Genomic DNA, 11,927 nt, shown 5'->3' with positions numbered 1-11,927 from the left:
AAGGGAGTGAAAAGCACCTTGTTCAAATCCGCACATGACACTAAGATGTGGGGGGAAGTGGGCACACTAGAAAGGAGGGACTGGCTGCAATTGGATCTGGGCAGGTTACAGGGGTGGGCGGATTAGAATAAGATGGGATTCAATACTGACAAGTGCAGGATACTGAACCTAGGGAGGAAAAACCAGCAGCATACCTACAGGCTGGGGAACTCCCTTCTTGTCAGCACAGAGGCAGAAACGGATCTTGGAGTCATTATTGATTCCAAGATGAACATGGGCCAACATTGTGGGGACGTGGTCAGGAAGGCCAACCTCACCTTGTCCTGAATCCACAAATGCAGCTCAAGCAGGGCCAAGGAGGTGACCCTCCCCCTCTATGTGAAACTGGTCAGGCCGCAATTGGAGTATTGCGTCCAGTACTGGGCACCGCACTTCAGGAGGGAAGTGGACAGCATGGAGAGGGTCCAGAGGAGGCCACCCGCATGGTCAGGGGGCAGCAGGGCAGGCCCTACGAGGAGAGGCTACGGGACCTGAACCTGTTCAGCCTCCACAAGGGAAGGCTGAGAGGGAATCTGGTGGCCATCTATAAACTGGCCAAAGAAGACCAGCAGGCAATGGGAAAGTCCCTGTTCCCCCAAGCACTACTGGGAGTAACAAGGAATAATGACCATAAGTTGACAGAGAGTAGATTCAGGCTAGATATCAGGAGACATTATTTCACAGTCAGGGCGGCCAAGATCTGGAACCAACATCCAAGGGAAGTGGTGCTCGCTCCTACCCTGGGGGTCTTCAAAAGGAGAGCCCTTTGGTCCTGGCATTTATGGGGCTGCCACACCACCAGCAGTACCACCAGTCCTCCCTACCCTGGCAGGGTGCAGTTTTAGTGGTCATACCCAGGATCTGGGGTCTACTCCTTGGCCATAGCCCCAGCCCATACCTCCAACTTTGTCGTGGATGGGGAGTGAGCTCAGCAGGGACAGGTTCTTCCCCTGGTGGCTGATGATGCAGTGTGTGGCATGCCCCCTCCAGCTGAATGTGGGGCATTAACTGGTTTTTAAAAAATGAAAAAAAGGAAATAGGTGCAGACAGAGTGAGGAGGGTGGCACTCAGTCCATCTGCAGGTGGAGCATGGGGGACTCCAGAAGTGGGAGGTTCACTTTCAAGAACACCAGCTGCTCCAGCAAATCAGGGTCCAAGGAGGTGCAGTGGGGTGTCACAACATCCCCAACAATGCTGAATACCCTCTTGCTTGGAATACTGGTTGGTGAACAGGACAGGTGTTGCCGGGCAAGCATGGTCAGATCCTGCCACATCTGGCTGTTGCTTGCCCAGCAGACCAATGGGTTACAGTCCAGTAACTCCACATGCTCAGCAAGATAGGTATCCACCAAACCCTTAGTGCTACCTGCCAAGGCTGAGGAGGGCCTTTTGGTCCTGGCAGGCTGAGGCACAACAGCAGGAGGAATTGGCTTGGCTGAGCCACTTGCCTGAGCCTCCACAACCTCAATCTCCTCCAAGGTGCTGCTTTCCAGAGAAGGAAACCTGTGTCTAGGGGAAATTTGAGGGGTATGGAGCACAAACTCTTATTCCACCTCGGTCCCCAAAATTGCTCAAGCCAGGGCACTCAGGTCTTCCGGTTCCAGCTCCAGCTCTGCCTCTGGCAGTGGGAGGCTCACACTGGAAGATGACAGTTTTGGAGATTCAGCCTCTGAATCAGACCAAATCTTCTCCAAATCAAATCAAGAGCTGAACCTTCACAGAGCCCTACTGCTTTCACTAAAACTCTTATCACCATGAAACATATAGTCAGCACTGGATGCTGCAAGAGGAACTGAAGTTGCTAAGAGTTGTAGAAAATAGCCTGACCTTATTTCAAGACTGCAAATAGAGCTTTACTAACACCTTTAGCTCTTGCCTCTTGGGTGTTTCAGCCCCTCTTTAGACTGAAAGTCAGTTTTTACACATACACACCAAATTATCAGAAAGATTCAGTCTCTTCACCCTCACTTCTTTCTTCTGCAATTAGCTAGTGCACTCTTGGAGAATGTACAGCTCCTCAGACAAGTTTCCTCAGATTTAGGCAAGCTCAAAACACACACACACACACACACGCACAGTGGGCATGTCTACTTTCCATTGAGATTAGCACAAATCACTGTGCAGTAAGCATCACTATCTACATGTGCAGATGCTTACTACACAGTAATTTGCTCTAATCATGAGTAAATTTGCTACCTTTAAATACAAGTAGAACATTTGCTCCTGATTAGTTACTGTGCATTACAGCATGTGTACACGGCCAACTGTGGGCAAACTTGCTGCCAGTCTCCAGTGCAGCAGGGGGCAAGCGATAGCTCCCTGCCAGCTGCTGGGGAAGTCTCTGTTATTGAAGCCTGGGTGGGGACAATGTCTCCCTGCCCTGGCAGCAGGGAACTCCCAGCCCCTGCTTACCTAAGGGGAGAGGCTGCTATTATTGCTTTGAGGCAAGGATTCCTTAGGGTGAAATTTCTTACTGGATCAACTGTGTAGCTGGGATACAGTTAGACAAGCTTTCAAAAGCAAGGCATTCTTTCTCAGGCCTGTGATCAGAGACCTGAGGAAGAATATCTTGCATTTGAAAGCTAGTCCAGCTTTGTCCCAACTAAAGAGTTGGTGCAATAAAATATCTCACGCTAAGAAATCCTTGCTTCTTGCATAATTTATGGACCACCAGGCTGTGACATCACTCTTACACTACTTTCCTGCTTCACAAGGAGCTGCATCTGATGCATGGGGTGTATAAAGCACTTATAAGCATTGGAAGACTGCACAGTAACACAATATTTATATTGTATCTTCCATTGGGATCACTCCATGAGTCTCAGTGTCAGCTGTGGTGCCCATTCCATTTTGGGTATCTTCTCCAGCTTCACTTTAGCATCTCTTCAAGCTCATTTTGTTGTTCCTGCTGTTGATTTTGTTTCCTTTGATGACACCTGTACATCCTACTTTTCCCCTGTACAACAGTTAAACAATCTGTCCATTCCTTGCCCTTCCCTCTCACTAAAACTCAGGCTTTGACCTTGTTACATCTTGATCCCTGCAGTCTCCCCATCTCAGGTCTCTTGGACTTTGTCTTTTTACCCAGTCCAAACAGGGGATTTTTCCTTTCATTCCCCACCTTGCCCCTTCACACTAGCTTTCCTGCTCACACAAATGAAACCATTGGTCTCACCAGCTCCTGCTCATTTGTCACAATCTACTATCTGGACTTGTAATCTATTCCTAGGACACCCTTCTTCCTGCGGCACATTCTTGAAAGCTTCCTTTTATAAGCATACTTCTAGCTCAAGTTCTTTAAATGCCAGTGCTGTTCCTCCTTCTTCTCCACACCTGCCCCACCCTAAAAAAAATGGAGAATCTCACATGTGGCAAAGTAGGTTGCAGCCTACAAAAGCTCATACCTCTGCAAAACGAGTTTCTTTATAAGGTGTCAACCTTCTTTGCCTTCTTGCATTCAGAAATAGACTCAGGAGCTGGACTGTCCTGTTCAAAAGAGATGAAGGAGGTGTGACACAATTCTGTAAATCAGCTAGGGCACAGGGTTGGTTGATTGTGAACTTCCATTCTCCTGTCTGTTTTCTCCTGTCTGTTCCTCTTCCTGCCTGTTCTCCGTGGTGGTTCTCAGTGGTGGCAGATGATAGAACAAGAAGCAATGGCTGTAGTAAGGAAGTTGCAGTAAGGGAAGTTTAGATTAGATATTCGGGGGGGGGGGGACAAAACTTTCTCACTAGGAGGGTTGTGAAGCACTGGAATGGGTATCTAGAGAGGTTATGGAATCTCCATTCTTGTAAGTTTTTAAGAACTAGCTAGACAAAACCTTGGCTGAGATGATGTAGTTAAGGCTGGCCTGTTTCAGCAGGGGATTGAACTAGATGTGAGCTCCTGAGGTGAGGTGCCAGAGGACTGGAAGAAGACCAATGTGCTCCCCATTTTCAAAAAAGGGAGGAAGGAGGACCCAGAAAACTCTAAGAAGCTCTTTGAGAAAATTATCCAAAAACACATCTGCGAGGGGCAAACAGGGGGGTTCATGCTTAGGGGCAACCAACACGGGTTCATTCAAGGCAGGTCCTGTCAGATGAACCTGGTGGCCTTCTACGACCAGGTCACAAAATCCTTGGACATATGTGTTACAGTGGACATAGTCTTTCTGGACTTTAGGAAGGCCTTCGACACTGTCTCTCACCCTATTCTCATTAAAAAAAATTAGGCGACTGTGGCGTCAAAGTCTACAGTCAGATGAGTCACAAATTGGCTAGAGGGTCACACCCAGAGAGTGGTGGTGGATGGGTCTTTTTCAGCCTGGAGGGATGTGGGCAGTGGGGTCCCCCAGGGCTCAGTCCTCTGGCTCGCACTGTTCAACATCTTCATCAGTGACTCAGTCCGGGGATCCTGCTGCTGCCTTTTTTTGTCTAAGGTAATTTGCATCACCATAACCTCACAGGAGATCTGAGGCTCCTCACCCAAGAGCTAATAGTAAGAGCTTTTGTTCTCCTGTGAACAACAGAAGTTGAGGGATTTTTCTTCCCCTCCCCACCACCCAGGCTGGAACCTTAAAAAAATCCAGAAGCTTTGCCATTTTCCAGGAGTCACTTATGGATTTATGAGGGTTTTTCCCCCTTATTTAAAAAAAGGCATGATTTAGCTAGTTAAAAAGGAGATGGGGGAGAGGAGGAGGGATGCTAACCAATTCTCAGGGGTTGGATGTGAAGCTAAAAATTAATTAGCAGTTTCAGGGAATGAAATGTTTCACTAATTGCTGCACTAATCAATTCAAAACAACACCAATGGAAAATGGCATCATATAGGTCTTAAAAAAAATTACAAGCATAGATTCATAGATTAATAGACATTTGGGCTGGAAGGGACCTCAGAATATCACTGAGTCCAGCCCCCTGCCCCAAGAGCAGGAATTCAGCTGGGATCACAGGATCCCAGCAAGATATACATTTAATTTCCTCTTAAGGGAGTCCAGAGTAGGTGCTTGCACCACCTCTTGGGGAGTCTGTTCCATGCCTTGGGGACTCAGACTGTAAGGAAGTTCTTCCTTATGGCCAGCCTGCAAAGGTCTTGGAGAAGTTTGACTGCTAGACCTTGTCATCCCTTGGGGCGCTCTGGTGAACAGCTGTTCCCTCAGATCCTGATGCACATCCCTGATGTACTTATAGGCCACCACTAGGTCCCCCCTGAACCTGTGCTTTCCCAGGATGAAGAGTCCCATGCCTTTCAGTCTCTCATCATAAGTCCTGTTTCCCTGCCCTCTGATCATGTGCGTGGCTCCTCTGGACTCGCTCAAGCTTCTCCACATCCTTTTTAAATTGTAGAGCCCAGAATTGGATGCAGTACTGCAGCTGTGGCCTCACCAAAGCCAAGTACAGTGGGAAGATGACATCCTGGGATTTGCTGGAGAAGCATCTATGGATCCAAGCCAGATTTTTGCTTGCTTTGCCAGCTGCAACATCACACCGATGGCTTATATTAATCTTGTGGTCAGTCATGACCCCCAAGTCCCTTTCAGCCATGGTGTTAGTGAGTGTAGCACCACCAAGCCTATGTGCATGCTGGGGGGTTTTCTTCCCAAGGTTGAGTACCTTGCATTTTTCAGAGTTGAAGGCCATCAGGTTTACATCCACCCATTTTCCAAGCCTGTCAAGGCTGGCCTGAATCACCATCTTGTCTTTGGGTGTGGATGCTATACCCTGCTTCCCTGCCCCAGCACTGATCCAGCTCTCCTTTCCCTGTGAAGGCAACACTGCCTCCCTGCAATCAGAACCTTCACAATAAAACTGGCAGATCCGCCATTTACTTCTCATTCTCAGATACACACACACATACACATGCACACGCACACACACACACACACACACGCACGCACACAAAATGCAATGAAAACAAATGCAATCAAAAAGCAAGTGGCTGCTCCACACAGAGCTGTGGAGCCCCTGCTCAGCAGTTTCTACCCCTGCCATTAGGAAGGCAGCAGGAGTGAAGGAGCCAGACCAGGCACAGCAATGCGCCCCCCCCCCCCCAAAATCAGGGCCACCTCAAGAGCCATGATATGCAGCCTGGTCCGGAGCAGCTGAGCCCAGCAGCCTGAGTGACACTGATCGTGGGGCACAGTGTAAGCAGCAGGGTTGCTGGGGGCTGGATCGGCCACTTTGCTCAGTGGTGGCATGGTACAGTTGCACCCAGACTCTGCTGCACACAAGCTGAAGGCAGCCCTGACCTGGCTGCAGGGCCCAGAGGATGCAGACACCCACACAGATGCTCTTCCAGGATTACATACAAGACACATGGTTCTCAGGATGCACCCCGGGCTCTGAGTCGGGGCCTGGGGGCAGCTGCAAACACAGCCCCACGTGCCCAGGAGCTCCCTCCTGAGCCAGGCTGCCTGTACCCCATGCATGGAAAGCCCCATGCCCTGGGAGAGGGACAATGCAGACACATGCTCAGGCCCATGCTCCAGCCTGGAGGCTCAGAGGGGCCAAGTGGTGCTGAGACCCTGACACAAAGCCAGGGGCTACTGGGAATGGCCCCAGTCCTGGTGCACAGCTGCCTTTGGACTTTTGCACAGCTGGAACCAAGGTGTCCCCTGCCCTTTGCCCTGTCCCTGTCCCTGCACCAGGGAAGAAACCTCCAGCCCCGGGTAAACTGCTGGCCCCACATGCCCGAGACCCCCTCACTCCAGGGTAGATCCGCACCAGTTCTCCCAGCCACCACGATGGAAATGAAGAGCTCAGAGCCAGAACTGGCCCTAAACTAGCATCAGTAAATTCCTCTGGGCTCTGTTGTTTCCATGACAAAGCTTCTTGTCCATCCTATAAGGCCAAGTGAGCCTGGGAGTTGCCAGCTCTCCCTGCATGGCCCAGGCTGCAAACCTCTCCCCTGCCCCTCGGTTTTTTTAAACAAAAAATAATAAGACTGGAGGGAAGAGGAAGAGGAGGGGATGTTTGTAGCAACCTGCCTCCCCTGCCTCTCCCCTCCCCCCAGCATGGGTCTGCCACATCGCCCCAGCAGAAAGCACCATTTGGTAGACAAAGAGACTCATTACATGTCTTTGAGTGCTTCTGTGTTTGCATGACACAAATATATAGATAAGGCAGGGTAAATGGGGAGCTCCACTAAATCAAAGCTGTCTCTCCAACTAGATCTGGACAGGTTACAGGGGTGGGAGGATGAGAACAGGATGGGTTTCAACATTGACAAATGCAAGGTGCTGCACCTGGGGCGAAGGAATCAGCAGGAGACCTACAGGCTGGGGAACTCTCTACTCATCAGCACAGAGGCAGAAAAGGATCTTGGAGTCATTATTCATTCCAAGATGAACGTGGGCCACCAATGTAAGGACGTGGTCATTAAAGCTAACTGTACCTTGTCGTGCATCCACAGATGCATCTCGAGCAGGTCCAAGGAGGTGATCCTCCCCCTCTGTGCAACACTGGTCAGGCCGCAGCTGGAGTACTGCGTCCAGTTCTGCGCACCACACTTCAGGGGGGATGTGGACAGCATGGAGAGGGTCCAGAGGAGGCCACCCGCACAATCAGGGGGCAGCAGGGCAGGCCCTACAAGGAGAGGCTATGGGACATGAACCTGTTCAGCCTTCATAAGAGAAGGCTGAGAGGGGATCTGGTGGCCACCTATAAACTTACCAAGAGGGACCAGCAGGGAACAGGAGAGTCCCTGTTCTCCTGAGCACTACTTGGGAGTAACTAGGAATAGCAGCCACAAGTTGACTGAGGGTAGATTCAGACTACATTTCCAGAGGCACTACTTCACTGTCAGGGTGGTTAGGATCTGGAACCAAATTCCAAGAGAAGTGGTGCTGGCTCCTACCCTGGGGGTCTTCAAAAGGAGGCTGGATAGACATCTAGCCTGGGTCATTTGACTCCAGCATTCTTTCTTGACCATGGCAGGGGGTTGGACTTGATGATCTGCTCAGGTCCCTTTCAACCCTATCAACTATGAAACTATGCAACTATGACCAGGGTTAGTTTAAAGTGCAAAAATTACTTTTAAAGTGGTGGGAAATCCCATTCAGGCAAACAGAAATGCAACTGCAGTGGTGTAAATGGGAAACTGTGTCATCTATAACAACCCTTAATTACTTGCATTAAAAACACAAATGCTTTCTGGATCACTTCTAATATTGGTCCCCACTCTGCTTCTTCCCTGGCCTCTTCTACTTTCTTCTCATGATTTCTCTTGATTGTGTCTGCCTCCTGCTGATGCTTTTATTCCAGGTCTCTCCGCTTTTGCAAAGTTTCATTTTTATGAAGCAGTGTTTTGATTTCTCCTTTTCCCTGGAGTTTTTCCTTTAGCATTTGCATTTATTTTTGGTGAGCCAACTGCATCTGTTTCATCTTCATTTCTCACTGCTAATGCTTGGTTTCTTCCTGAACCTTTTCCTCAGCATGTTCATACTGTTCATTTGTGAAGCACATTCCACTGTTCTCCTGCACCATCTTCTCTATCATCAGTAGCAGGTCATTGACCTGGGTCTGTTGCTCCTGTCCAGTGGCTCAGTTGTTGAATGCACAGTAACATTGTCCAAACTTGCAGATCAGCTCCCTAGTGTCACCCCCGCAACTCCATTAAATATAAAAAAGTTGTAAAAATAAAGAAACATTATTAGTGAAGACTATAAACTAAGATAACAAGAAAACAGTGTTGGCTGGCACTATTCCAAGATGGTAAAGGAAGGAAGGAGATAAAAAATCTGCCCTTCTGTTTTCCCAAGGACATACATCCCACCTAATTGACACCTTCCAAGTCCATAACAGAACTGGCTTGATGCAGTTTTAAAGGTTTCACTAAAACAAAGAAATTTGAATAAAACTATATACTATTTGTTAGACTACAATAACAAGTCATCTACAAACATACGCTACAGGATAGAGAGAAAATGGGGGAACTCCACAAATTCAAGATCTGCTACCAGTCTGTAGGCCACCTCCAGGGTCTCTGCAGCTGATGAGGAGCTGTATTATGCTGTACTGTGTTGTGGAAGGAACTAGATGGGCAGTGAAATGTGTCTGTTCCTGTGCTTTTGGGATGTGACAATAGAAGGGCAAGGCTATAGGCTTATCTCTTGCCACTTTTCTGCCTGGGCGGTGAGAATTGAAGGACCTGAACTTTACTTATGTGTTTAATTTGGTAGCAGAGGTCCTGACCATCAATAGCCTGTACTCTTGTCTCTCAGAAGGCCAAGTGGGTCCAACTGTTTGGTAACACAATGAATCTTGACATTTGAACCTTAATTGAGGCCCATGAAAGTGAAAAGGACTGTCATTTCTGAGAACTGGTCTGATCAGAAAACACATGCAACTTCTGCTGGCTGTGACTCAGCCACTTCTACCACATCCTACTGGGGTAGAGCACAAGGTCACCAGAGGATGTGAATACACTAGGACAGGGCTTCCCAACCTTTTTTTTTCACCATGGACGAGCAGCAGAGCTGGGTGGAAGTGAGGGGCCAAGGGGCTGGGTCAGGTCAGGCAGAGGGATGTGGCAGGGGGCAGGGCACACCTGAAGAGCTGAGCTGAGAGACCGAGGGACAAGCCAGTGCTGCCACCTGAAGCTTGTGCCAAAACCCCAAAGCCAACACTTCATGATTTGGCCCCAGGCCACTGACCTGTAGTTGGGAACCTCTGCACTAGGAAAAAGGCTCATGAAGGGATGCATGGTAATGATAAAGTTCATCTTCATTTTCTTGACCCAAAGACTTTAATTGATCAGGGTCAGAGCATGGTGGGTGATTAATATGCTGCTGGTGGTTCTATAGGAAAGCAAAGTTCATTGTGCTAAGAAATAGGCCTGGGGGAAGATACATTATAAATTTCTACCTGTCCCCACAGACAATGTAAGAGAGTGTGAAGCAAAGCAGTGAGATGTGCAGAGCAAGTTTAGACTGGCAAACCCGGGAGAGCTGCTGAGAAGCATACAAATGCCTGCTGCTGCCTCTCAGCATGTACCTGGGCCCAGGATCAAGGCCAGGCATGGCCAAGGTAGAAGCATGGCCAAGACAGACAGCAGAGGGATTTTGTAGTGGTGATTTCTTGAATTGGAACAACTGTATGGTTGGAACAAGGCTGAACAAGCTTGAGAATGCAAGACATTTTTTATCTGCCAATTGCAATGTAATACATTGCTCCTGGGTCCTCGTGACCACAACATCCAACAGGTCAGGGCAAGCAGTAGGAAGTAAGATAGCAGGGAAGCTGAAGAGCAGGGAGGGCTGGGGCAGCATCAGGGGTCTTAGAAGCCAGCATCTGGGCTCATGCACCCACCACCTGTCAATAGACATCCCCAACCTCCCCTCATAGGGTGCATCAGACTGTCACAGGTTGCATCCAATCTCTGCATGGGTTGGATCCTTCCCACAGGTGGCAGGTTGCTGACCCCTATTCTGGGTGTTAGAGCACCACTGCCTTATCAGTGAGGGAAGCCAGCCTTTGCAGAGCTGAGCGCACCTTCTGACTCCAACTCTTTGAGACCCTCTGGGAGTACAGAGGGAGAAGGGCCAGTGAGTCAGATTTGTCCTCAACCCCAGCCCTGTTGGTTTTGGTGGTGCCAAACCTTGGATTATGTTTTCCAAAGAGAATTTCCCCTTTGTTATGAATGGTCTGTCCAAGAACTAGAGGTCCTGAGTCTCTGGTGTCCAATGCCTGATCTGGGTCAGCCCTGCAGAGAAGAGAATGAGCAAGATCTGAGATATGGGGATGTGTTGAATATGCTGGTGTAAATCTAAAGACATTTTTTTGTTAAATCTGCTAATACCAGTGTATGAATAGTTTTACTTTGAATTTAAAATGTAACAGGCAGTTTATGGGGCACTAAACTTCCTAGTGTCCTATATTGGGCTCTGCCTGAATGCTTGAGGGATACCATACTTGTAATTTAGTATTATCCCCAGAAAGGGGATGCAGGATTCAAAAACCAGTTAGGGATCTTGGGAAAATTCCAGATCAGGGATTGACTGGGCAGCTCCCCATAAAACCAGAGTGTCTCCCTGCCCCTGGGGTGGAGAGAGAGAGAGGCATGTGCTGCATGAAAAGGGCTGGGAAGAGCATGCAGCATGGTCCCAACCAGGGCCAGAAGCTACTGGAGCACCTAAAGAGTCAAGCAAGAGAGAGCAGGCCCCTAGAACAAGCACAAGGAGTTTGAGAGTGAGCTGGACAAATTCCTTAGGGTGTGGACACAGCCCTGGGAAGCCCCTAGTGAGCAGGAAGGCAATTCCCCACTGGGCTTGGAGAAGTGAGCGGGGGGGGGGAGGCGGTCGGTAAGAGTGCAAATACTCCCACCCACCCATGTGAGTGGTTGGGAAAAGGACTGTGACAGGACTGGGTCAGCTGGGTGGAAAGAGAAACCACCTAGGGAAAGGTCACAGGATGCCTGTGTGTGCTAAGACCCAGGGAAGCTGGACCTGAGGGGAATCCTTGGCGTGCCTGAATGCTTAAAGTGGGGAGTGAGCCCAGTGGTGCTGCCTGGTATGTGGTGGCACTTTGCTCTCCCTCGGTGGCTCAGTTGTGTAAATAGCTCTGTAGGTTTGGAGAGGCTGTGCCAGGCAGAAAGGAGTGCATGGAGGTGCTTGGGGAAGAATTTGTGTTTTGCAGGGGTCTGAAGTGGAAACAGCCTCTTCAGACTATGAAACACCTGGGCCTGCATGGGATAGCCTGAGGCAGCTGGAGCCCACAAGCATGTGATGAGAGCAGTGAGAGACTGCCCCTTCCTCCATTCTTGGGTATAAGTCAGGGTGAGTGGCTATTAGTAATAAATAATTAATTAGGGATTTATTAATTGGCAACACGTAGGGGGTGTGTATGGGTGCACCCCTTGAGATTGGCCACTTGAGATTGGCCATTGCCACATGGGTGCACCCCTCGAGATTG

This window comes from Alligator mississippiensis, chromosome 5 (assembly GCF_030867095.1).
Source record: "Alligator mississippiensis isolate rAllMis1 chromosome 5, rAllMis1, whole genome shotgun sequence".
Classification (NCBI taxonomy): Eukaryota; Metazoa; Chordata; order Crocodylia; family Alligatoridae; genus Alligator; species Alligator mississippiensis.
This window is presented reverse-complemented; position numbering follows the sequence as displayed.